Source organism: Dermacentor albipictus, chromosome 1 (assembly GCF_038994185.2).
Source record: "Dermacentor albipictus isolate Rhodes 1998 colony chromosome 1, USDA_Dalb.pri_finalv2, whole genome shotgun sequence".
In the NCBI taxonomy this organism is placed as follows: Eukaryota; Metazoa; Arthropoda; class Arachnida; order Ixodida; family Ixodidae; genus Dermacentor; species Dermacentor albipictus.
In genome coordinates, this window is record NC_091821.1 from 60,892,470 (window position 1) to 60,919,144 (window position 26,675).

General features: G+C 46.7%; 1 protein-coding gene and 10 non-coding genes across 11 annotated transcripts in view; 1 reads left to right on the forward strand and 10 right to left on the reverse strand.

The window, feature by feature from the left end:
- The window catches only part of LOC135918360 (arylsulfatase B-like), a 145,007-nt gene that overhangs the window by 58,081 nt on the left and 60,251 nt on the right, over positions 1 to 26,675 (forward strand). The window lies entirely within an intron of this gene.
- Positions 9,818 to 9,890, reverse strand: TRNAV-AAC (transfer RNA valine (anticodon AAC)). The gene has a single exon. It is a non-coding gene; the product is annotated as a tRNA-Val (tRNA).
- Positions 12,669 to 12,741, reverse strand: TRNAV-AAC (transfer RNA valine (anticodon AAC)). The gene has a single exon. It is a non-coding gene; the product is annotated as a tRNA-Val (tRNA).
- Positions 13,055 to 13,127, reverse strand: TRNAV-AAC (transfer RNA valine (anticodon AAC)). The gene has a single exon. It is a non-coding gene; the product is annotated as a tRNA-Val (tRNA).
- Positions 13,442 to 13,514, reverse strand: TRNAV-AAC (transfer RNA valine (anticodon AAC)). The gene has a single exon. It is a non-coding gene; the product is annotated as a tRNA-Val (tRNA).
- TRNAV-AAC (transfer RNA valine (anticodon AAC)) lies at positions 13,828 to 13,900 on the reverse strand. The gene has a single exon. It is a non-coding gene; the product is annotated as a tRNA-Val (tRNA).
- Positions 14,215 to 14,287, reverse strand: TRNAV-AAC (transfer RNA valine (anticodon AAC)). Its single transcript has one exon. It is a non-coding gene; the product is annotated as a tRNA-Val (tRNA).
- On the reverse strand, positions 14,602 to 14,674 carry TRNAV-AAC (transfer RNA valine (anticodon AAC)). Its single transcript has one exon. It is a non-coding gene; the product is annotated as a tRNA-Val (tRNA).
- TRNAV-AAC (transfer RNA valine (anticodon AAC)) lies at positions 14,988 to 15,060 on the reverse strand. The gene has a single exon. It is a non-coding gene; the product is annotated as a tRNA-Val (tRNA).
- TRNAV-AAC (transfer RNA valine (anticodon AAC)) lies at positions 22,580 to 22,652 on the reverse strand. Its single transcript has one exon. It is a non-coding gene; the product is annotated as a tRNA-Val (tRNA).
- TRNAV-AAC (transfer RNA valine (anticodon AAC)) lies at positions 22,966 to 23,038 on the reverse strand. Its single transcript has one exon. It is a non-coding gene; the product is annotated as a tRNA-Val (tRNA).

A 26,675-nucleotide genomic window follows, 5' to 3' on the forward strand; every position in this document is an offset into this window, starting at 1 on the left:
AGATGGACTTTGCGACATTGTGCTGTATCTGCGGTGAGTGCTTGGTTTTTGCTTTGACTCTCTAGGCTTCATTTTGTGGTTGTTCTGTTTAGAACAGTAGGGAAGCTAGATTGTTGTGTGTTAGCTAGGTTGTGTTTTCCTAGCTAGATTTAGAGAGCAGAATCAAGGCAGTAAAGCAGCAGTCATGGAGTTAAGGACACTGCTGAGAGACGAGTTGTTGATTGTTGGTGAGGAACTGGGCCTAGATGTACGCAAGGAAATGCTCAAATCGGAATTATTGGAGCTAATTTCCAATCAGGCCAGTGAGGCAGATATTGAAATGGGAATGGAACTTCTCAAAAAAGGAGAGAAACGGGAAAGAGAAAGAGAAGAACGGGACAGAGAAAAACGAGAGAGAGAGGAACGCGATAAAGACCGCGAGTTAAGAAAAATGCAACTGGAACTTGAAAGCAAACGTTTGGAGATGTCTCAAGGAAGTGAAGGCGCTCTGGGACGATCAAGTGAGGCAGAATCGTACCGCATGGACAGGCTATTAAAGCCATTTGAGGTCGGGACCGACATAGGCTTGTTCCTAAGCAATTTTGAAAGGACTTGCGAAAAGATGAACTTCGGCCCGAGTACATGGCCGCAGCGGTTGCTGTCTATGTTGCCGTGTGAGGCGGCGGAAGTAATCGCCAGATTGAGTGCGCAGGATGCATATGATTATGCAAAAGTTAAGGCTAGTCTCCTGAAGAAATACCGCCTTTCAGCCGAAGCTTTTCGGCAAAGGTTTAGGAGCACAGGCAAGAAAGATAGCGAGGGCTATCCGGAGTTTGCATATAACTTAAAGGCCAACCTAGTAGAGTGGCTTAAAAGCGCGGAAGCGTACGACAGCAGAGACATGATCATTGAATGCATGTGTCTAGAGCAGTTTTACAAAACCATCCCCCAAGCTGTGAAACTGTGGGTGCAAGACAGAGGTAATGTAAACACTGTGGAAAGGGCGGCTGAATTAGCCGAAGAGTACGCAACCCGTAGAAAGTTGAACGCCGAGGAGGGAAACTGGGACGGTCGAAATGGACCGCGGAAACCATTTCCGTTCAAAAAGGGTGCGCAAACTAGACGATCCGAGCCTGTAGACCTGGCGGAAAAGCCCGCAGAAAAGAGCGAGGAGAAACTTAACGGAGAAACCGCACAAAAAGAACAGAAAAGAAAATTCGAATCTGTTAGACCAATTCGCTGTTACAAATGCCACAAACTGGGACATATAGCTGTAAACTGCGAGAAGTCTAGCGTAGTTTTTTCCTACGTGGAGGAAAAGGATGAGAATATGGAACTTTTAAGTCCATATCTCCACGACCTGCAAGTTAATGGAAAACCATGCCGAGTGCTAAGAGACAGTGCCGCCACGCTGGACATTGTTCATCCGTCTTACGTGATGGTAGATGACTTCACCGGAGAAGTAGCGTGGATAAAACAGGTTGTAGAAGAACACAGCGTGTGTCTGCCCATGGCCAAAGTCAAAATCAGTGGACCATTCGGGGAGCTAGAGACTGAGGCTGCAGTTTCCAAATTTTTGTCACTGCAGTATCCCTACATCTTTTCGAATCGTTCGAATCAGTTACTGCGTGACAGAGGGCTCAAACTGGGAGAGGGCATAGTACAGGCACTGACCCGAGGCCAAGCTCGTAAGATCGCGGCGCTTTCGGCTGAAAATGCTCAAGCTCCTCCAGCGGAAGCAGAAAAGGGGATAACTTCAATACCCGAATCCGAGCTAGGCCCGAGGGACAAAAGAACAGTTGAGGAGAGCCTGCCAGCTGACCAGCTCAATGAGAGCGTAGCACTAGAGTGTCAGAGTTCTAGCCTGCAGGAAGAGCAAGCAGACGCGCTCACAAGCGAGACAGGGTCGTTATTATCACCGGCCTCAAAGAACTTTGATCAACTCTTACGCGTGGATAGAGAGTCACTGGCAGCTGAGCAAAAGAATGATGAGAGCTTAGCAAAATTACATGACACAGCTAAAGAAGGCATTGCTAGGCGCAACGTAACGATACATGAGAGAGGAGGATTGTTGTATCGGCATTACAGAGATCGAAAGGGTAGGATTTTAGATCAGTTAGTCATACCTACTAAGTATAGGCAGGACCTTTTGAGTCTTTGTCATGGAAATGGGTGGTCCGGCCACCTAGGCATAAACAAATCAAAGGAAAGATTGCTTATGGAATACTACTGGCCTGGCTGTTTCAAAGATGTAGAAAACTTTGTAAGATCATGCGACGCCTGCCAGCGTTCTGGTAAACCAGGAGAGACTTGGAAAGCTCCACTGAAGGTAGTGCCCTTAATAACAGAGCCTTTCAGACGACTTGTAATAGACACGGTAGGGCCTCTTCCAAAAACAAAATCAGGCTACAGGTACTTGTTTACCATGCTGTGTCCGGCTACCAAGTTTCCAGAAGCAATCCCTTTGAAAGAGCTCAGCTCCACCGAAGTAGTAGACGCGCTTTTGACAGTGTTTGCACGAGTTGGGTTTCCATCCGAAATTCAGGCAGATCAAGGGTCAGTATTCACGAGCGCACTGACTTCCACATTCTTGCAAAAGTGCGGGGTAAAGTTAATACACAGTTCTGTCTATCACCCTCAGTCAAACAGTGTAGAGAGGTGGCATTCGGTGCTTAAGCGAGTTTTGCGTGCGCTCTGTTACGAGCACAAGGAGGACTGGGAGAACTGTCTTCCGGCAACTTTGTTTGCTTTGCGAACGGTTCCACATGAGGCGACAGGGTTCTCACCAGCAGAACTAGTGTATGGGAGGACACTCCGGTCTCCACTGAGAATGTTAAGAGAGATGTGGGAGAAAAGAGGGGAGAGTCCAACCGTGGTTGAATACGTGCTAAATTTACTGGAGCGGCTAAGCGCAACCCAAGAACTAGTCGGAAAGAACATGGCACTAGCTCAAAAGAACGCCAAATTCTATTACGACAAGAATGCGAGGCTTCGTACGTTTAACGCCGGAGACCAGGTAATGATCCTCAAACCTTCAAGAAAGAACAAGCTTGAAGTTCACTGGGACGGGCCCGTTAAAGTGTTGCACAAACTTTCAGATACTAACTATGCTTTGAGAATGCCCGGTCGCAGGAAGGAAGTGAGGATATATCACTGTAATTTGATGAAGCCGTATGTAGAGCGGAGCGGAGTCGTTAACTATACCGTCAAAGAGCCGGATGGCACTAGTACCAAGTTTGACGAATATAGGGCGACCTCCAACTCTGAAATCGGCCTAGAAGAAGTAGTAAAACACTCGGTAAGCTCGCACGCTCTAAAACCCGAGCAGCTAGATGAGCTAAAAGGGGTGTTAGGGGAATATCTCGACAGATTCAGCGATCGGCCGGGTAGAACCGAACTGATAACGCATGAAATCGAGCTGACCTCTGCCGAACCAGTAAGATCAAAACCTTACAGGGTGTCTCCAAGACAGAGAGAGATTATGGAGGCAGAGATACAGCGCATGATAGAGTTGGGAGTTATTGAGCCCGCCGAGAGTGACTACACGTCACCGCTAATATTCGTAGAAACCCCTAACAAGGACCCTCGTCCGTGTGTTGACTACAGGAAGTTAAATGCGATCACTAGGGATCAGCTGTACCCGATACCCAACATTGAGGAACGAATTGAAAGAGTTAGCGCTGCTAAATACATTTCAACTATAGATCTCGTACGGGGTACTGGCAAGTTCCCCTTTCAGAAAGTGCCAGCCGCTATGCCGCATTCATCTCGCCTGTAGGCACTTTTCGCCCTCTCGCACTCAGCTTCGGGCTGAAGAACGCGCCGTTTAGCTTCTCTAAGTTAATGGATATTGTCCTAAAAGACTTGCAGGAGTTCGCCTTACCTTATCTTGATGATGTGGCCATTTTTCGGACAGCTGGGAACAACACGTATCGCACCTCAAACAGGTGTTCTCACGGTTGAGGGAAGCCGGCTTAACGATGAAAGCGGAAAAGTGTAGGTTTGGTTGTTCGCAGGTTACTTATCTGGGCCATGTTGTCGGTCAGGGCATGAGACGGCCGGCTGAGCTGAAAATAGCGACGATTGGAGATTTTTCTCAGCCACGCACGAAAACGGACCTTCGTTCATTTTTGGGACTTGTGGGGTACTATCAACGGTACATTCCGAATTACTCGCAATTGGCAAGTCCATTAACAGACGCCCTCCGAAAGGGAGCACCGAGTAACGTACACTGGGATAAGGACAAAGAGAACGTGTTCCAAAGTTTGAAAACGCTATTGGTTTCTCGCCCTGTGCTTCGCGCGCCAGACTACACAAAGGAATTCATAGTTCAATGCGACGCAAGCGACAGAGGTATGGGCGTGGTACTTAGTCAGGTCGGCGAAGATAACGAGGAGCATCCTATCCTCTATGCCAGCCGTAAACTAAATGGAAGGGAGGGAGCCTACAGCGCTTCAGAGAAGGAATGCGCTTGTTTGGTTTGGGCCGCCCAGAAGTTGTCGTGTTACTTGTACGGAGCGAAGTTCATCTTCGAGACCGACCACTGTCCTCTGACGTGGCTCAATCAAATGTCACACAAAAACGGCCGCTTGCTCCGATGGAGCCTCACTCTCCAAGAGTACAACTTCTCCGTTAGATATAAGAAGGGAAAGTTGCATAGCAATGCGGATGGTTTGAGCAGGCTAATTTGAATTCTGCGTTTGAGGGTCCCGCCTAAATTTTAGGGTTACTAGTGTTAGCTTTTCTTTAGGCGAAGAAAATCCCCTCTCATTTAGCAGAATTCCCTCCAATAATTGCTGAATTTGTCAGCAGGAATTTGCTTCAGAAATTGGCATAGTGAAATGTAGCATTTTTTTTTGTTTCTGCACTTATGTTGTTGTTGTTTTTTTTGAAGCCTAGCGAGTCTAAAGTGAGAGCCAATGCACGTCATCTCGGCGCAGAGCCGTGTTGTGGGGTTCATTTTGCAGTTGCCTGTCCTTGTTGGATGTTTTGGGGCGGTGACATCAATGCACAAGTGGTCGCTGCGAGCCAAGACATCAATCCCCCCCTGACCAGCAGCCGTTCTCTTCCTGCCTAGCGGTTGTCAGCGCTAGACAGTCGAGAAATTTCGGGCCATGGAGGCGCTGTTAAGAATGGCGAGCTACAAGACAAAATTGCCACCCAATTACGACACGGGCAAGACGCGCATTCCGCACTCCCCGTCGCTACAGCTAGAAGGCGTTCGAAGAAGCGGCCTTTGCGCTGTTAAGAATGGCGAGCTGCAAAACAAGATTGCCACACAGTTACGACAGGGCGACACGACGCGCATCTCCCCCTCACCGTCGCTGCAGCTAGGAGGCGTTCGAAGAAGCGGCCTTTGTGCTGAAAACTGCCTCCTTCCTCGAGCCCCATCGACATTGTGACGGAACTAGTTCGGTGTGTGAACAATGATTCCGGAGTTCCCCAACGCGGAGCTGATTTGACACGCATGGACAAGCTGCCGCGGGAACGACGTATTTTGGGGCTTCTCACGCTTCGGCATGACGCAAAACAACGAGCGACCCTCGATCGGCACCGATAGTTTCCGGAACGGCACCCCTCCAACGCCGTCGTTCAGGCTTCGGAATGTGTGTGTCTTTGTGTCTGTAAACTGATCTGCAGAGCAGCGGCGAGTTGGTGATGAGTAAACGAACAGTCGCCGCCTCGTATGGCCGGCGGATCGAGTGTATAAAAACTGTGGTTGTGCGAATGCTGAGACACTCCTCTTGAGCAGTCATGTTAGACTGAGTCGCTTCTCTCATGCAGTCATGTTGGACTGATACTCTTTTTCTCAAGCAGTCATGTTAGACTGAGTTAATTTCTGTAAATAAACCCCTTTTCCTCGTTCTCGATGAGAAATAGTTCTTCACTTCATCAACGATCTCAGCGTAAATAAGTTGGACGACGGCATGGGCCAGCTACCTTCGAATTCATGCCGTACTCCAATCTTGGCAAAGGACCACGGACGACGGGATTGAGCCCCCAATCCTGACAATCCCAAAAGAATATGGCATTAATACAATCGATGAAAACATGTTCAATCGTTTCAGCTTTGTTGCGCAGAAAGCATCTGCTTCCCCATGGCACATAAATCCCTCTTTCCTCTAGCCACGTTTTAACAGGCAAGGTTCCCGTGTGAAGCTTGAAGAAGAATGTTTTAACGTTCGCCGGTATACACATATTTTTAACCCTTTTAAGTACGTCTTGCCCAGGCCCTTGCTGAAAAATTAACCGATATAATGGAACAGGGAACACACTTTCAATGAGATCCTTCATAAGACGCTTTCTTTTTACATTGGAGAGGTACTCAAGGGAAAATCTCGCCCTAAGGAAACGATAGGACGTTACAACTTCACGCAAGAACCTTGAAATTGTGTAGTGAGGGCCAACGGCTGAAGAAACAAAAAAATCAGGCATAGAAACTGTTAACATGGTTTGAAAAAAACAGCACAGAAACGGGTCTCTTTCATCCCTACCAATATGAAACGTGATACAACTTGCTGAAGAAACAAGTGGCACACCGACAGACCACCTTTCTTTACTCGACGAAACAAATTTGTCCTTCATGTTCGCTCCCACGTAGAACACCAGATAAACGTGGCAAATATTCGGTGAAATTTTTGAATATGCTTACGTGTACAATACAGTGCCTGCAGAAGATACATAATTTTCGCAACGAGAAAAACGTTACAAATAGTGGCACGTGCAAAAATCGACAACTCACGGCCACCCCATGCTTTGGCCATCGCACGCATTTCATCCGTTTTTTCGAGCCAAAGTGGCTCGTTCTCACGATGCCCATCCAAAGGTAACCCCAGGTAAGTGCTAGGTGTCGTGAGCCACCGAATATTTTCAAAAACACCGGGCGTGGCATTCCAATGGCCATGCCAGAGACCAATACTCTTTTGCTTATTGATTTCACTGCCGCTTTTCTCGCAAAACCTTTCAGTAATTCTTAATAATGAGCTAACACTCTCCCTATCTGCAGCAAATAGGGCAACGTCATCGGCATAAGCTAGAACAGGTACTTCACAGGACTGTATCTTAAACCCCCTGATTTCTGTTCTATTAACTATTTTTCTACAAAATGGCTCCAAAAATAAAGCAAAAAGTAAAGGACTTAACGGACAACCCTGTCGAACGGAAGAGAGTACTTGTATGCGTTGTGATAGTTCACCATTAACAATTAAATTGGTACATGAGCTTTGATATGCCATTTTGATGCCTTTACACATGACGGAACCAAGCCCTACATAATTAATTAATAACAAGAGGACACTATGTGGTACCATATCAAAAGCCTTAGCTAGATCTATTTGCAGCATCGCTACCTTGAGGAGAGCGCTATCGCAATATTCTAAAATGCTTCTAGCTGTAAGAATATTTGTAAATATTTTCCTACCTCTGATGCCGCATGTCTGATGCGGCCCAACTAACTTCCGTATAACTCCCTGCAGCCTTGCTGTAAGAACTTTCATGAAAACCTTGTAGTCAACATTAGTCAACGTAATTGGCCTGTATCCCGTTACTTTACGTAGCATATTTTTTTCTTTGCCTTTTGGGATTAGTACTGTGTGCGCACGATTGAACGATGGTGGTAAAGTCCCCCGCTCGAGTGCCTCTGAAAATACTTGATGCAATGCTGCTGCCATGTCCGTCTTGAACGCCTTGTAAAATGCCGCGGTAATCCCATCCGGACCAGGAGATTTGCCCGAGCTCAGTTCCTCAATAGCCCTCTCAATCTCTTCCATACTAATATTCATTTCTAATAAATTCGTTTCCTCTTTGCCTAACGTCGGCATTTCTGCCAGAAAGTCATCCTCGTAGACCGGCGCCTTTGGCTCACGAGAAGCAAACAAATCTCTATAGTAACTTTCAAATGCCGTCATGATAACTTTCTGTTCTCTGAATATCCTACCATTATATTCTATTTCCAATATTTCATTTCCTCGAGCGTACGCCTTTTCATCTGACAAAGCTCGCTTTGTAGTTACTTCCCCCGCGAGATATTTTTCGGCTCGTGCTCGTATAATTGCACCTCTGTATTTATCCTCCTCTAAGCTTTCTAGTTTTCTTTTAATGACTTGCAGTTCTTGCGTCACCAAACCCGGATTAGCTGTTTTGATTCGCACCAAGTCTTCGAGCTCCTGCCTCAGCATCTGTTCATGTTTTTGAGCCTGATACTTCATATGCCCAACTCTTTCTATTGCGTTCAATTTTATCCTTTGTTTAAGTAACTCCCATTTCTCTGCGGCACTGCGTAGTGTGTCATTAAAAAAATGATGTATTTCTTTTTTTGTTTCATCTATGAACACGTCATCCTTGATAAGCTTGGCATTCAATTTCTATCTTTCCCATTCAAGCTTCCTTTTTTGCTTTTGGCCGATCTCGAAGGTCACTAAACAATGATCACTGAAAGAAACAGCATCAACATCGTAGTTCTGACACAAAGGCGCAATCTCCGAACACACATACACTCGATCTAGTCGTGCATGGCTGGTGCCTTGAAAGTGTATGAAATGCTGGCGACTTGCACCTCTTGCGAACTGTGCCTCATCATTTAAAGAGAATTTGCTCACGCATTCTTTAAGATACGCAGCACTTTCTTCATTTACACTAGCAGTGGTTGAACGGTCTTCCTGATTAAGGACACAATTGTAGTCACCCAACACAATCAAACACCTCTCACAATCAAAATAAATACTCAATTCGCGAAAGAACAAAAATCTTTCATGCGGCTTTGTAGGTGCATAGACACAAATAAATCTAAATTTCGCTTCCCCGTAAGAAAGATCGCACAAAACAAAGCTTTTTTGCAAGCAACTTGTAACCGTTTCAACGAAAATGCCAATTGAATTTTTAGCAAACAACATACACCCGGCTGATGTTCCTACCGCATGGCTCACGCATACATTGTACCTCAAAGAAAATTTTGCTACCAAGCCTTCGGTCGCCTCCTCTCTGCTAACCTTCGTCTCCTGGACCGTAAGCAAATCTAGGTTTCTTTCTTGCATTATGCGTTTGACTTGATATTGCTTGCGACTAGCCCCTAGACCCCGTACATTGAGCGTACCGACGCGTAATGGTGCAGGTATACTAATCATGGTGATTGTAAGCGCGAACCACCAGTACAACGTTAACCGTGGCTCTACCTTGCAGTGGGAATACCAGGGTATTTATTACTTATCGCGTCCCTGACCCCGAACCGGCGACGATGACGCCGACCGGACTTATGGGACATATTTTTTACCCTTGGCGCCAGCAACGCGGTGCCACTCACGCTCCAGGCGTTTAACCTTGCGTTCGGTGCTGTCCTCCGTCAACTTCGGAATGCCTGTTCTGGGACGCTTCCCGCGTCCCACGGTCGCCCCTGTAGCGTCTGCTTGATATTCGGCCGTAGTGATCTCGGTGCTGTCGCTCATGTATTCCTCTTCACTTGCTTGACTTAAGGGCAGTGACTCTTGCGTGCAGCCTATTTCGGCACGTTCCCTAGTTGCCTTCGTCACAACGACGAGCAAGGATTAATTTGTAACACATGCATGCAGCCCCAAACCTGTTACTGCGACCGTTTACGCGGATGAGGCCACGTCACGTGCCCTACAGTCAGTTTTTTCGCGGGTGAGGCCACTCGAGGGCCGCTAGAACGTGCTACTCTGCGGTGCACAGCTCAGGACACTAGGCAGTTTCGGATGTATCGCTAGCGTTTTCATAATTCTTCGATATCTTTGTTGTCGAGATCCCGACGGCACGTTCTGTCGGTCGCCACAAAAAAAGCGTTAAATAAAAGCGTCGCCTTCAATACGTGCTCGAGGCAAAAATTTGTGCCTGCCAGGGATCGAACCTGGGACCTTCCGCGTGTTAGGCGGATGTGATAACCACTACACCACAAGCACTTTTTTTTTTATTGCCGGTCTTCGACACAGTATACGACAAAAGTACACAAAATATATAGTGCGCCAGAAGGCACAAGTGGCCTAACTGCCACTGAGGCCTGGCGCTGTCATCTTTAAAATTCCCGGAGCTCTACCAAAGGCGCTTTCATATCTGTTTGCGCTTTCAAATTCTCCAGGAATCTGTGTACGCCTTCGCGAAAATACATACGTGTTGGTCGCGCGTCCGGATCACAAAAATAGCCAGCCATTCGGGAGCGCCATTTACTGTGGAGGCCCATCAGCATAATCTGGTCAAAGGGATGCCATCCTCATTATCGGTAGGCAGGTATCGGATCCCGTGAGAGTCTAGCGGTAATTATTTTTTATTGGTTCTTTGGAGCACGTCCCAGAAAAATAGCTCTGGCCAGCAATGAAGAAAAACGTAGTCTACTGTCTCAAGCTGCTTGCATATAAGGCAGTGGGAACCCCACGGTAGAAATAAACCCCCTTTCCTCTAGAAAGGACTTAACAGTTAAAGTTCCAGTGTGTAACTTGAAAAAGAAAGATTTGGCTCCCGGCGGCACCTGCATTTTTTTAACTCTTTTTAAAACATTGCCACCTGGGCCTCCAGAGTGTATGGTCCTGTACAAGGGCACTGGAAACAGCGCGTCACAAACATCCCTATACAATGTTTTCCTTTTAACACTACTCAAATACTGCATCGAAAAACGTACTCATAGAAATTTGACACTTTGAACAATTTCTCTAAAGAAACCACAAACACGTCTTGAAGTACATTGCGTTTTAACAACATACTCAGGCAAAACTAAACTTCCCCGAGTCTTTGTTGACACACGGTGCGCAGGAATGGGTCTCTAACATCACGGAAAAATAAAAACCTGTTTACGATCTGTCGCAAAAACAAATGTCCCAGTCCTTAACCACCGGCCTTCACCTGCCGAAACAAGTTCGTGCGGCTGCACCTCTCCCATGTGGACGCCCAAACAAAGACAGCAAATACACGGTGCAGCTTCTGCACGTTTACTCGGGAACAATGTAGCACTTGCATTGCATACCACAACTTACTAATAAAAAAAAGATTGCACACCGTAGCTCTTGCGAAGACAGATAAATGAGCGCTTGTCCATTTGTCCGCTTTTTCTCGCGTCTCTTGCAGCTGCGCTCGCCAGTACGGATCAGTGTCTTTATAAAATTGCAGCGGCACCCCCAAGTACTTCGGAGGCGTTGTTACCCAAGCCACGTTGGCAAAAGTGACTGGGGTTGAAGGCCATTCTCCGTGCCAAAATCCCAGGCACTTCTCCCAATTCACCCGACTTCCGGTTAGCTCACTGAAGCACTGCACCCTTTCAACTGTTTTACTAACACTTTCCTTGTCACTGCAAAGAACTGCAACATCGGCTGCATACGCAAGCAATTTCACTTCAGTTGCTTGTAGTCTAAATTCATGAATTTCATCACTTTGTATTATGTTTAGACACAGTGCCTCAATATATATATCAAACAACAGAGGGCTGAGGGGGCAACCTTGGCGCACCGACCGTCGTACGTTTATGGGGGCCCCCAGCACCTTATTAACAAGTAGCCTAGTAGTGCAGTTTCGGTACGCCAAGCTCACTCCCTCCCGGATGACCGAACCTATATTGATGTAGTTCAGGATGCAAAACAAAATACAATGTGGCACACAATCAAATGCCTTTTCCAAATCTAATTGTAGCAGTGCGACACGTGCATATGTGGCGTCACAGCATTCGAGTGCACACCTCGCCTTGTGAATGTTGTATACGATAGAACGGCCTTTGATCCCACACGTTTGATGAGGGCCAACTATTTCGCCTATAACACTCTGTAATCTGCTGGCAAGAACCTTCATGTAGATTTTGTAGTCTACGTTTGTCAGAGCGATAGGTCTGTATGACGATATCTGCTTAAGTTTATCTGCTTTGTCGGTTTTCGGAATAAGTACAGTGTGTGACGTTCCAAACGACACAGGTAAAACATTTATTTCATATGCCTCATTGAATACCGCAGTCAGCAATGGAGCTAGTTGTTGCTTGAAAGTTTTGTAGAACGCTGCACTCAAGCCATCAGGCCCAGGCGATTTACCAGGGTTTAAATTATCTATTGCACGCTCTACTTCCTGCTCGCTAATGGCCATGTCCAGTCTTGCTTTTTGTTCCTCGTCTAGTCGTGGCATCGCCCGCAGATACGATTCTTTAAACCGGTCCAGGTCGACATTACGCAAATCGAACAATGCCTGGCAATACTCAAAGAAAGCTTGCCCGATTTCTCTATTATCTGTTGCGATGCGACCCGCCCATTGTACCTCAGTGACATGGTTCCTTCTTGCGTGCGCTTTTTCCATCCCTAGCGCCCGTTTTGTGGGCGTCTCCGCCACGGCTAGACGTTCAGCTCTCGCGCGCACAAGCGCGCCACGATAGCGTTCTTCTTCATACACCACAAGCACAATGACGAGCAAGGATTAATTTGCAACACATTCATGCAGCCCCAAACCTGTTACTGCGGCCGTTTACGCGGATGAGGCCACGCCACGTGCCCTACAGTAACTTTTTTCGCGGGTGAGGCCACTCGAGGGCCGTTAGAATATGCTACTCTGCGGTGCACAGCTCAGGACATTAGGCAGTTTCGCATGTATCACTAGCGTCTTCATAATTCTTCGGTATCTTTATTCTCGAGATCCTGACGGCACGTTCTGTCGGTCGCCACAAAAAAGTGTTAAACAAAAGCGTCGCCTTCAACACGTGCTTGAAGCAAAAAGTGTGTGCCTGCCAGGGATCGAACCTGGGACCTTCCGCGTGTTAGGCGGATGTGATAACCACTACACCACAAGCACAACGACGAGCAAGGATTAATTTGCAACACATACATGCAGCCCCAAACCTGTTACTGCGGCCGTTTACGCGGATGAGTCCACGTCATGTGCCCTACAGTAACTTTTTTCGCTGGTGAGGCCACTCGAGGACCGTTAGAATATGCTACTCTGCGGTGCAAAGCTCAGGACATTAGGCAGTTTCGCATGTTTCACTAGCGTCTTCATAATTCTTCGGTATCTTTATTCTCGAGATCCTGACGGCACGTTCTGTCGGTCGCCACAAAAAAAGTGTTAAACAAAAGCGTCGCCTTCAACACGTGCGAAGCAAAAAGTGTGTGCCTGCCAGGGATCGAACCTGGGACCTTCGGCGTGTTAGGCGGATGTGATAACCACTACACCACAAGCACAACGACGAGCAAGGATTAATTTGCAACACATACATGCAGCCCCAAACCTGTTACTGCGGCCGTTTACGCGGATGAGTCCACGTCATGTGCCCTACAGTAACTTTTTTCGCTGGTGAGGCCACTCGAGGACCGTTAGAATATGCTACTCTGCGGTGCACAGCTCAGGACATTAGGCAGTTTCGCATGTATCACTAGCGTCTTCATAATTCTTCGGTATCTTTATTCTCGAGATCCTGACGGCACGTTCTGTCGGTCGCCACAAAAAAGTGTTAAACAAAAGCGTCGCCTTCAACACGTGCTTGAAGCAAAAAGTGTGTGCCTGCCAGGGATCGAACCTGGGACCTTCCGCGTGTTAGGCGGATGTGATAACCACTACACCACAAGCACAACGACGAGCAAGGATTAATTTGCAACACATACATGCAGCCCCAAACCTGTTACTGCGGCCGTTTACGCGGATGAGTCCACGTCATGTGCCCTACAGTAACTTTTTTCGCTGGTGAGGCCACTCGAGGACCGTTAGAATATGCTACTCTGCGGTGCAAAGCTCAGGACATTAGGCAGTTTCGCATGTTTCACTAGCGTCTTCATAATTCTTCGGTATCTTTATTCTCGAGATCCTGACGGCACGTTCTGTCGGTCGCCACAAAAAAAGTGTTAAACAAAAGCGTCGCCTTCAACACGTGCGAAGCAAAAAGTGTGTGCCTGCCAGGGATCGAACCTGGGACCTTCCGCGTGTTAGGCGGATGTGAAAACCACTACACCACAAGCACAACGACGAGCAAGGATTAATTTGCAACACATACATGCAGCCCCAAACCTGTTACTGCGGCCGTTTACGCGGATGAGTCCACGTCATGTGCCCTACAGTAACTTTTTTCGCTGGTGAGGCCACTCGAGGACCGTTAGAATATGCTACTCTGCGGTGCAAAGCTCAGGACATTAGGCAGTTTCGCATGTTTCACTAGCGTCTTCATAATTCTTCGGTATCTTTATTCTCGAGATCCTGACGGCACGTTCTGTCGGTCGCCACAAAAAAGTGTTAAACAAAAGCGTCGCCTTCAACACGTGCTTGAAGCAAAAAGTGTGTGCCTGCCAGGGATCGAACCTGGGACCTTCCGCGTGTTAGGCGGATGTGATAACCACTACACCACAAGCACAACGACGAGCAAGGATTAATTTGCAACACATACATGCAGCCCCAAACCTGTTACTGCGGCCGTTTACGCGGATGAGTCCACGTCATGTGCCCTACAGTAACTTTTTTCGCTGGTGAGGCCACTCGAGGACCGTTAGAATATGCTACTCTGCGGTGCACAGCTCAGGACATTAGGCAGTTTCGCATGTATCACTAGCGTCTTCATAATTCTTCGGTATCTTTATTCTCGAGATCCTGACGGCACGTTCTGTCGGTCGCCACAAAAAAGTGTTAAACAAAAGCGTCGCCTTCAACACGTGCTTGAAGCAAAAAGTGTGTGCCTGCCAGGGATCGAACCTGGGACCTTCCGCGTGTTAGGCGGATGTGATAACCACTACACCACAAGCACAACGACGAGCAAGGATTAATCTGCAACACATACATGCAGCCCCAAACCTGTTACTGCGGCCGTTTACGCGGATGAGTCCACGTCATGTGCCCTACAGTAACTTTTTTCGCTGGTGAGGCCACTCGAGGACCGTTAGAATATGCTACTCTGCGGTGCAAAGCTCAGGACATTAGGCAGTTTCGCATGTTTCACTAGCGTCTTCATAATTCTTCGGTATCTTTATTCTCGAGATCCTGACGGCACGTTCTGTCGGTCGCCACAAAAAAAGTGTTAAACAAAAGCGTCGCCTTCAACACGTGCGAAGCAAAAAGTGTGTGCCTGCCAGGGATCGAACCTGGGACCTTCCGCGTGTTAGGCGGATGTGATAACCACCACACCACAAGCACTTTTTTATTTTTTACCTTTCTCAGGAATGAAACAAAGCAATACAATCACAAATCCACACTACATAAGGTAATTAAAAACGCTTGCCCGCTTTGGGTAAGCGTGGGTATTTAAAACCGCTTCAGGTTTACAAGAGCATCTAATACAGGTATCCATGCTGGTGGATCAATCTGCGCTTTATACATCTCACGAATAAACGCAATACTTTCTTTGAAGTACTCTCTGGCTGGCTGGGCGTTCATATCTGCATGATACACTGCCATTCTCGTTTTCCAGATGCTGTGAAGGCATAAAGCCATAAACATGTCATGCGGCACCCCTTCATCATTATCGGTTGGGAGGAAGCGGATGCCATATGGGGTAATCGGTAACTCTTTTTTTAAAGTACGTTGCAGTATGTCCCATAAGAAGGTGGCATCTATGCAATCAAGAAAAATATGGTCGATAGTTTCTGGTTGCTTGCACAATAAGCAGTTTATCGTCCAAGGCACGAAGATACCCTTCTGCTCTAACCACGGTTTAACGGGCAGAGTTCCGGTTTGCAAGTAAAAGAAGAACGTTTTCACCGTGGACCGTACTGGCATCCGCTTCACCCTTTTCAGTACGTCTTTCCCTGCTCCTGTTGACAACATGGTGCGATACAGTGGTTCTGGCATACATGCATCAACAACATCTTTGTACAGTTTCTTTCGTGTGACATTGCTTAGATACTGTAATGAGAACCGTGCTGCGAGGAACTCGTAAGACCAGACGACTTCTCGCAGGAAGCCTCGTACTTTCGGCCCATCAACCCGATCAGACGACACAATAAACGCTGGCATAACGTCACACAATCGCATTTGAATGACAGTACGCAGGAAGGCATTGCTTTGCTCTCGCATAAAGAGAAATCTGGACACTACCTGTTTTAGAAACAAATGCGCCAAGCCCAGTCCGCCACCTTTCACTGACCGGAATAAATTTGTACGGCTTGTACGTTCCCAAGTTGATCCCCATACATACACTGCTTGCACTCTGTGGAGTCTTTGAATGCTTGCTCTCGTCGCACACAGTACTTGCAGAACGTACCAAATCTTGGCTACAAGAAAAAGGTTACATACTGTTGACCTTGCAAATATAGATAAGTCTCTCCCTCCAAATTTGGTCGATTTTTCTTTTATTTGTTCCGCTTCATTTCTCCAATAATCACTAGTGTCTTTGTAGTGATTTAAAGGCACCCCGAGGTATTTCGTTGGCGAAACCGTCCACTGCATGCTTTCAAAGACGTCCGGGGTATCGTCCCAATCCCCATGCCAAAAGCCCAAAGATTTGCTCCAGTTGATAACGCTTCCGGTCACTTTACAAAACTCTTCGCCACACTGATGGCATTCCTGACACTTTCTTGGTCAGAACAGAAAACTGCAATATCGTCAGCGTACGTAAGTAGCTTAACCTCGCTTGTGCTCAACCTAAAACCTTTTATTGCACTCGATGACATGATTTTCAAACAAAACGGCTCCAGGTACAGCGCGAACAATAAAGGAGACAAAGGGCATCCTTGCCTAACAGAGGACTTTATCTTGAAACTGGCAGTTAATGATTTATTAATTTTAATCCTGCTAGAAATGTCTGCGTAACACATTTCTATACCTTCTGATAGGACCTTCCCGACATTGATGTGTTCTAGAATGTTGAAAAGGACTTTATGCACAACTCTGTCGAATGCCTTCTCTAAATCCAGTTGTACCATGACGACCTTCCCGCAGTACGCATCACAGCACTCCAGGACGGTTCTAGCCACGTGTATGTTTGTTACAATGGACCTTCCTTTTATGCCGCAAGCATAGAGAAAGGGATTGAACAAGAGCGGACACTCGGCGAAAATTGGAAATAGGAAACACGTCACGCTATGTTTTTAACATCGACGAATTGGGGTCGCGAGCATCGAGAAAAAGAAGAATGTGAAATGAGATTAACAGAAATTGTTTTATTTTTTTATTCTTTCCCAGAAAATTAAAAATATCTGCGTGTAAATTAAGTTAAACTTTGCGGCTTACTTTCGTTGCCTAGCGACAGGCGAACTGGCGAATGACGAGCCAAATGTTTACGTCATTCGTCAGACTCACCGCCGAAGCGAGAGCGACCGGCCGCGCATCTGAGCGTTGGCCTGTTTGGTGACCCGTCTGACTGTTTTTCTATTTTGGGATTTAGCCTGGTTTGGTGGCCTCCCGGCGAATTATTGCGTTCATTCGGAACTTCGACAAGGCAGCACTGCACTATTGGACCACGGCAAGGTGAGAAACTTTGTTCGACAGTCTGCGACGCACTTCAAGCAATTAGGCTTACTGCCCGGCAACTAGGCTAGACTTGTGACGCACTTAACGAAAAACAGCGTGTACGTCGTGGAGCAGTTAATTTTAATTAAAGAATCGCACTGGGAGATGTATGCGACGCTTCCTGTGAGCCCCAATATTGTTTTAACTAATTTCGGTAGTTTTTGGGCACGCTAGTCGCACAGGGTGCTGTGACGCAGTTTCGCGTGTACTGAATTTTACTGCGAGAAGTTTTGGCGCTTTCTCTGACTGCCAACATTATTGAAACTAATTTCATTACTTTTTGGGCCACCTTTCGAGCACAGTGAGTGCGCCTGGCGCCGTGACTCGGTTAGCGAAAATCAGCTCGGCCGTGGTGCGCGGTTTCGCGCTTTAATGCACTGACAAGTTCATGGCGCTGTTCTTTCTCTGACGCTAAACATTGTTGAAAATTATTTTCGACACTTTTATGTTATGAGGCCCGCTCGCCGCGCCTGTTGTGACGCAGCGAAAAGCAGCTCGGCCGTGGTGCGCGGTTTCGCGCTTTAATGCACTGACAAGTTCATGGCGCTGTTCTTTCTCTGACGCTAAACATTGTTGAAAATTATTTTCGACACTTTTATGTTATGAGGCCCGCTCGCCGCGCCTGTTGTGACGCAGCGAAAAGCAGCTCGGTCGTGGTGACAGTTAGTTTGGCGCGTACTGAATCTTACTCCGACAAATTTGTCGCAATTTTTATGTCCCCGCAACAATTTAAGCCTTCTTTCGGTACCCACGCTTGTCGAAAACGCGACGAGCAATCGTCAAGAGTGATAACATGGGAGTGCGTTGCTTGCGCCTTTCAGAACGCAGAAGTGATAAGCCAAGGAGCTCAAACGCCAGGAACTAGTAACTCGAAATTCTGTCTTCTGAACGGCACCCACGCATTTTGTCTTGAGTGCGAGTAGAAGGAATTCTGCGAGCGTCCAGCATGCTCTGGTTGAGAGCCTGTGTAGTGGCCACCTCTGTGTATTCGTAGCGTACTATCGCGTCGGTTGTAGCCAAGTTCGCGAAACACGCCGTTGCCCGCGCATTCGTGCCATTAAAGTGCAGGAAATAAGTATTGGGAAGAGGGGAATGTTTGGAATTAGAATGTGTTTGTGGTATGTACGGTATTGCTTGGGATGAGTCGGGTATTTTCTACGCCGTGTGTGTAAATACGAACTGCTTTTGTTTGTAATGCCACCCACTCACCACTTTCGCACGCTTCGCCTCTACAGGCATTATTCTTAGATGTTAATACCAAAGTAACGCTTGTAATTTTTTTCAGCTCACGTCGTCTGGTGGAGCTTCCTGTGGAAACTACTGCTGCTTACCTGGCGCCACAACGCTGGATGAATGCACAAAAAGCCCGCGACGAGCATTTACAAAGAATAAAATAAACGTTAATTTTTCCACATTCCACAAGGTGTCTTGCGTCTTTATGAAATTGCACGTGGCACATATTCAATGGAGGCTTGTGAAGATCGTTCGCGATCAATTTTACTTAATAAAATAATTTGCACATAAATATTTAATAAATAAAAAATAAATATGTAAATAAATATTTGCTGCAAAAGCAAAAAAAAAAAAGAATGGAGCCGGCGTGACGCGCACCAGCTAGAATTCAAAACGCGCGCGCACAAAACCGAAACCGGAAGTGTGCTTCAGGTTTTAACATCGACGGCTTGGTGCGCGACAGTCAATTCGGCCGCTGGGCTCTATGGGAGTGTCCCCTCTTATTGTATTCCTTTCTCTATGCCGCAAGTCTGATGCGGCCCCACAAGCCTGGTTATAACACTTTGCAGTCTCCTACCCAAAACTTTCGCGAAGATCTTGTAGTCCGTGTTCGTTAGGGTTATCGGTCGATACGCTCGTACAGATAGCAAGGCAGCTGGATCCTCTGTTTTTGGAAAAAGTACAACATGGCTCTGCCTGAAAGAAGGAGGCAACTTCTTTGTTCTGTATGCCTCCTTTATTACGTTATGCAGGACAACTGCTATCTCCGTTTTAAAAGCCTTGTAGAATTCTGAGCCAAAACCATCAGGGCCTGGCGATTTCCCTGCACTCAATTCATCGATTGCCCCCTCAATTTCTGCAACGCTGATTGGTGCTTCGAGATTCGGTTTAACTTCTGCTTCACGTTTTGGCATGCGTCTCAAGAAATCGTTTTGAAAACCTTCCACAATCTGTGGTTCGTGGCCTACTAAATCCCGATAATAATCAAAAATGCGCGACGTATCAGTTCCTCGTCTTGCACAACTTCATCTCTGTACATTATCGCTTTTATTTAGTTGCGCAAAGCATAGCTTTTTTCATCTGATAGAGCGCGTTTGGTCGGGATTTCACCCATATACATTTTTTCCGCACGCGCTCGTACAACTGCGCCCCTGTACTTTTCTGTAATAATAATTTCTAGTTTGTTTTTAATTTCTTTTATTTCTCTGGCAAAGTTACCCGGGGCTGTAGCTTCTGCATTCAAATAAAAATCAAGCTGGCTTTGGAGCTCAGTTTCTTCTTTGTTTTGCTTCCTCCGCAATGCCCCGGCTCTTTCGATGGCTGAGATTTTTGCGTTTTCCTTAAAATGTTCCCATGCCTCCGCATAACACTCCGATTCATTTGCCAGTAGGTCTCCAATTTTTCCTTTTGTTTCCTTCATATATACCTCATTGAGGAGTTTAACGTTGCGTTTACACAGCTGCCAGTTAAATTTCGCCGGTTTCCTCGGACCTAGCGCACACACAACCAAACTATGGTCGCTAAAGAAAACGTTTTTAATGTCATACTTATTGCAGACGGGTGCCAAATCTGCCGAAACATAAATACGATCTAATCTAGCGTGGCTGTCCCCCTGGTAGTGGGTAAACCGAGGCAATGTGCCATTTGGCAGGTAGCATCCTACATCTTCTAACAGGTGACCTTCAGTCAGCGCAATTAGTACTGACACACTCGCATCTCGTATCGGTGCATCTCTTGTCCTGTCTTCTACTCTGGATACGCAATTAAAGTCCCCCATCATTATAATTGCCCTGTCACAATTCAGATAATGTTCAACACTTTCGAAAAACAATCGGCGCTCACTTGCTGCATTTGGGGCATGTAAACAAACTATTCGGAACTTCTGGGCTTGCAACGTTATGTCACATACAATAAGTCGTCCAGTGTCACACGCGTACACACTATGAACAGATATGCCTGTGGTGTGCTTCAGGAACAGCGCACAACCACCGGCTGTACCTACTGCATGCGCAACGCATACATTGTAGTACGCCCTAAAAGGTTCAACCGTGCGGTTTGTTCCTTCCTGACTTTCGATCTTCGTTTCCTGTATGGCAATTACGTCCAAGTCATTTTCCATAAAAAGTCGACTCAGTTGGTATTGCTTTCTCCGTGTCGACAGGCCCCGCACGTTAAGAGTGCCTACATAAAGAGGCGTTTGGAGAGTAACCGCCATTTTTTTAATAAACACAAACGGCATAGTATCCCTTGCTTATCACAAGACGGCAAAACACTCACATTTTTATAGAAAATCCCAGTCGTTCCAGCCATTTTGATTAGAATTTAGACCTCGCCGTGACGACGTCAACACACTGTCTTTCCGGTCCCTTCCGCTGATAGTGTCCGGTTGGAAAAAAAGAAGGCTCGACACCTTGTCACGTCGCCGGCGGGGTCGGCGGTTTCCGCTCGGGCCTTGGCTCGAGCGGTATTTTCGGTGCGGGTTTAAATGTAGTCCTTCGATGGGGTGTCGTTTTCACAGGCGGTTCATCCGTTGCATTCTGGTCGGTCTTGTGCCCTTCTTTGCCATCCTCATGGAGTCGTTTTGGTGCAAAGCTGCTGGTACTTGCCATAATGACGTCTGTAGTCTCAGGGCTTTGCTTGACACTCGCGCCAGGTGCAATGTGTTGGCTCGTTGGAGCGCCCATCGCCAGTGTCTCTACAGCCTCTGTTGAAGCGATGGTTGTGTCTTCCGCAATAATGACTGCAGCCTTTTGCTTCGCATGTGACACGTTTGCTGCACCAATAGTTCGCGAGCTGTCTGCCTCGGGGGTAGTTTCGGCCGCGTCTGCCTCGTCCATTAGATGTTCCGTCGACAGTTCATCGCTTGCTTTGACTCCGGCCACGTTTGCGTAGGTTCGCACGCAGACGCTTTCATCGTGGCCATATCGCCGACATTTGGCACAACGCGGTACCCGGCAGTCGCGCCTGATATGGCCTGTGGCATGGCACCTCAAGCATAGCGGTGGGCGTCCCGGCGCAACGAGTAGAGCCATGATTCCTGCAACCCGCAACTGATGGGGTAAATCTTCTAGAGTTACACCAGGCTTGAGCTTTAGACGAACCGTGCGCGTAGACGAGCCTTTGTCAGCTATTCCGTGCACTCTCCAGCGCTCCTTGTAGATATCGCTTGTTTTCCCGAACGGTGCTAGAGCAGAGCGCACTTCTTCGTCCGGAACATTATGTAGCACCCAGTAAAGCTTGATGCGCACTTCTTGATTTTCGGGGTCAACCACAAGGCGCCGTTTCTCCTTGACCAGAACTTCCCCAATTTCTACCATCTTCTTCGTAGCTTCTGCACTTTTAAAAGTGACGGCCCAAACATGGTTCATCTGGAACGCCCCCAAAGCTATCACTTCAGGAAGCACTCCGAGATGAACCAACGTGTCCCGAAAGTCTTCTACACGGTAAGGCCTGGCTTTCAAATCCCCGTGAAGAAAAACAGTATTCGCTACAGACGCACCTGTTGGCAGCGACGGCAAAATAACTTGATAGTCCAGGGCTTCATCAGCAAAAAACCTGTTTCCGCGGCCCGACTGGGCCGCTGATACCACTCCGGCGGAGCACATTCCACACACGTCCGTTTGCTATTACGGCCGGAAGTAGAATCCCACCACAAGCACAAGAACGAGCAAGGATTAATTTGCAACACATACATGCAGCCCCAAACCTGTTACTGCGGCCGTTTACGCGGATGAGTCCACGTCACGTGCCCTACAGTAACTTTTTTCGCGGGTGAGGCCACTCGAGGAACGTTAGAATATGCTACTCTGCGGTGCAAAGCTCAGGACATTAGGCAGTTCCGCATGTATCACTAGCGTCTTCATAATTCTTCGGTATCTTTATTCTCGAGATCCTGACGGCACGTTCTGTCGGTCGCCACAAAAATGTGTTAAATAAAAGCGTCGCCTCCAACACGTGCTTGAAGCAAAAAGTGTGTGCCTGCCAGGGATCGAACCTGGGACCTTCCGCGTGTTAGGCGGATGTGATAACCACTACACCACAAGCACAACGACGAGCAAGGATTAATTTGCAACACATACATGCAGCCCCAAACCTGTTACTGCGGCCGTTTACGCGGATGAGTCCACGTCACGTGCCCTACCGTAACTTTTTTCGCGGGTGAGGCCACTCGAGGACCGTTAGAATATGCTACTCTGCGGTGCAAAGCTCAGGACATTAGGCAGTTTCGCATGTCTCACTAGCGTCTTCATAATTCTTCGGTATCTTTATTCTCGAGATCCTGACGGCACGTTCTGTCGGTCGCCACAAAGAAGTGTTAAATAAAAGCTTCGCCTTCAACACGTGCTTGAAGAAAAAGTGTGTGCCTGCCAGGGATCGAACCTGGGACCTTCCGCGTGTTAGGCGGATGTGATAACCACGACACCACAAGCACAACTTTTTTTTCTTTATTACATGGAAAAGAAAACTGAAGGTGTATTACAAAGTGGACACAACTACCCACTTAAAACTCAGGGAAACACACACATGCATCCAACAAGTGCATCCAGTCTGGCGGAGGTTCCTGCACAGCGTACACACTTCTTACATACGCAGCACTTTCGCGAAAAAAGGATTTTGTAGTTCGCGGGCTTTCGGCATGGCGATCACAGAGCCTACTTCTCCACAGGCTATATAAACCAAGTACAATGAACATGTCATAGGGAGGACCACCTGTAACCTTAAACGGTATAAACCTAATTGAGTACGGCGTCATGTCAATGTCCTTTTTAAGTGTCCGTTGGAGAATGTCCCAAAAAATACAGCGTCCCTACACTCTATGAAACAGTGATCTATGGTTTCGGCACGTGGACAGAGCCGACAGTTTGTGGACCACGGCACAAAGCAACCCCTCGAATTCAACCAAGTTTTAACAGGGAGTGTTTCCAAATGTAATTTAAAGAAAAATGTTTTTACTCCAGGAGGCACACACATTTTTCGGACGCGTTTAAGTACATCCTGATAAGGTCGATTTAAATAAGGTGCACGATACAAAGGATCTGGGAAAATAGAGTCAACCAGTGCCGCAGAAATTGCTTTTCGACTCGCTGTGAACACGTACTCCAGGCTGAATCAAACTTTCAAGAAAAGAAATGTATCAACAACGTCCTTGAGAAAGCCCCAAGGAGCCTGTGGGACATCTCTGACATTTGATGACACTACTATGTTAGGAACGTAATGAACTAAACGCAGTTGCAACATTTCACGCAAGAACGGATGGTCACTGTCTCGAAAGAAAAACAGGCGAGAAACAATTTGCCTGACGAAGAGGTGTACTAATCCTAGACCACCACGTTCAAGGGGGAGAAACAGATTGTCGCGCCGCATCCATTCACATCTCGAACTCCAAATGAATGTTGCAAATACGCGATGCAGTGCCTGAAGGCGAAGTCTTGAGCAGTGCAGTACTTGGAGCACATACATAAGACGGGAAGCTAAGAAAACGTTACACACTTCAGCACGAAAGAACACTGACAAATTCCGCCCTCGCCATGAATTCACTTTACGTTGAATTTTGCCAACTTCTCCCGACCAATGAGCGTTGCTATTTCTATACTGTGAGAGAGGCACACCTAAATAACGCAGATCTTCTTTCCATTGAATTCCTGCATAATGTGACGGCATTGTGGCCCACAATCCAAACCAAAAACCTGAACTTTTTTCAAAGTTAACGCGTGCACCAGAGGCAGCACAAAATTCTTCTGCAATTGCAAGAGCAGTGTTTACACTCTTTTTATCGGTACAGAAAAAGGCCACGTCGTCTGCATACGCAAGAACCCGAACTTCATTAGTCAGTAATTTAAACCCTTGGAAATTTTGTTCTTTAAGAATGCCCATACAAAGTGGCTCTAAATACAAGCAGAACAGAAGCGGTGACAAGGGGCATCCTTGTCGTACTGATGATAAAAGCGTAATCGGATCGGAGAGAGAGCCATTCACTATAAGCCGCGTTGAGCCATTAGCATAACATATCCGGACACCTCTAAGGAGCAGAGATCCGATGTTTATATGCTCTAGTAAAGTAAACAGGAATGAGTGATTCCCCCTATCGAACGCCTTAGCCAGATCTAGCTGTACCATTGCCACCTGTCCAATCCCCTCAGCTACACACTCTAGCACCGATCTCGCAACATGAATGTTCGTCTGAATGGACCGTCCCCTGATGCCACATGTTTGATGATCACCGACCACAGATCTTACTACAACTTGCAAACGGTTAGCTAATACCTTAGCAAAAATTTTATAATCCACATTGCATAAGGAGATAGGACGATATCCGTCAACTTTTTGCAATTTCTGTCCATCATCGGTTTTGGCTATAAGGACGGTGTGTCCTTCGTACATTGTGGCGGTTAGGTACCCTACTTCTAAGGCCTCTCGGTACACCTGAAGTAAAAATGGCGATAAGAGGGAACGAAAACACTGATAAAATTCGGCAGTAAGGCCATCCGGGCCGGGCGTTTTGCCCTTCGCTAACGAATCGATGCATGAAGTTACCTCACTGATATCAATGTTTTCGTTTGTATAATCGTACTCATCCTGATTTAACTGGGGCAGCAACGATACAATTTTTTTGGCAGCATCTGTATCCAATGGCATATGGTCTCGGAATAGTTTTTGGTAATGTTCAAAAAATGCTTTAGTTATTAGAGTAGGCTCGTTAACAATGACTCCACCATACTCTATCTCTAATATTTGTTTAGACAGCGCGTGTCGGCGCTCATCACCAAGGGCCCTACTGCAAGGCTGTTCTTCCAGGAAACGCTGCTCTCGCGCCCGCACTAGTGCACCTCTGTATTTTCTGCGTTCAAAGTTTGTAACTGTGCCTTGACCTTATGAATATCATCAATATATTGACCCGGATGTATGCATTCAAGCTCATGCAACTCACTCAAAAGTCTATACAATGCTTTGTAATTATTCTTTTTTTCAAAGGCTAATATTGATGATTCTTCGATAGCTATCATTTTAGCTTCCTGTTTGAATAATTCCCACAAAGCAAAGAGTGGCAAGTCTTTGCGGCAAGACACATGAGCTATAAGCTCAGTAATACGATTTAAGAAACACTCACGCGAAAGTAACTGGTTATTAAATTTCCACAGCTCCCAGCACACACGCCGACTTTGGTACCGACGGCTGCCAAAAGATGCTGAGACTAGACAATGGTCCACAAGCACAAGCAGACCACAAGCACACCACAAGCACAACGACGAGCAAGGATTAATTTGCAACACATACATGCAGCCCCAAACCTGTTACTGCGGCCGTTTACGCGGATGAGTCCACGTCACGTGCCCTACAGTAACTTTTTTCGCGGGTGAAGCCACTCGAGGACCGTTAGAATATGCTACTCTGCGGTGCAAAGCTCAGGACATTAGGCAGTTTCGCATGTCTCACTAGCATCTTCATAATTCTTCGGTATCTTTATTCTCGAGATCCTGACGGCACGTTCTGTCGGTCGCCACAAAGAAGTGTTAAATAAAAGCGTCGCCTCCAACACGTGCTTGAAGCAAAAAGTGTGTGCCTGCCAGGGATCGAACCTGGGACCTTCCGCGTGTTAAGCGGTTGTGATAACCAGTGGCGTAGCCAGAAATTTTGTTCGGGGGGGGCTACGCCACTGGCCCAATATATATATATATATATATATATATATATATATATATATATATATATATGTATGTAGCTGCACGTTGCAGCTCAGCCACCTCCTTAAGAGGAAGCTTTAGCTCGGGTGCTCCTATTTAAGTACATGTAGAAGGGGAATTCGTTTTTCCCTGCAACCACTTCACCAAATTTGAGGAGGTTTATTGCATTTAAAAGAAAAAGTTTAATTCTAGTGACTACTGGCTTCGAATTTTTCATTTAGGTGGTCAATTATTTATTAAAAATTGGCCAAAACTGAAAATTTTCAGAAAACGAAACTATCAAGTTTAAAACTCCGTGACTCAACAATGAAAAATGATATCACAATTCTGTGAATTTCATCTAATGGTACATCTACAGGGACAAAACGATGGTTTTGGCCCGGTCTT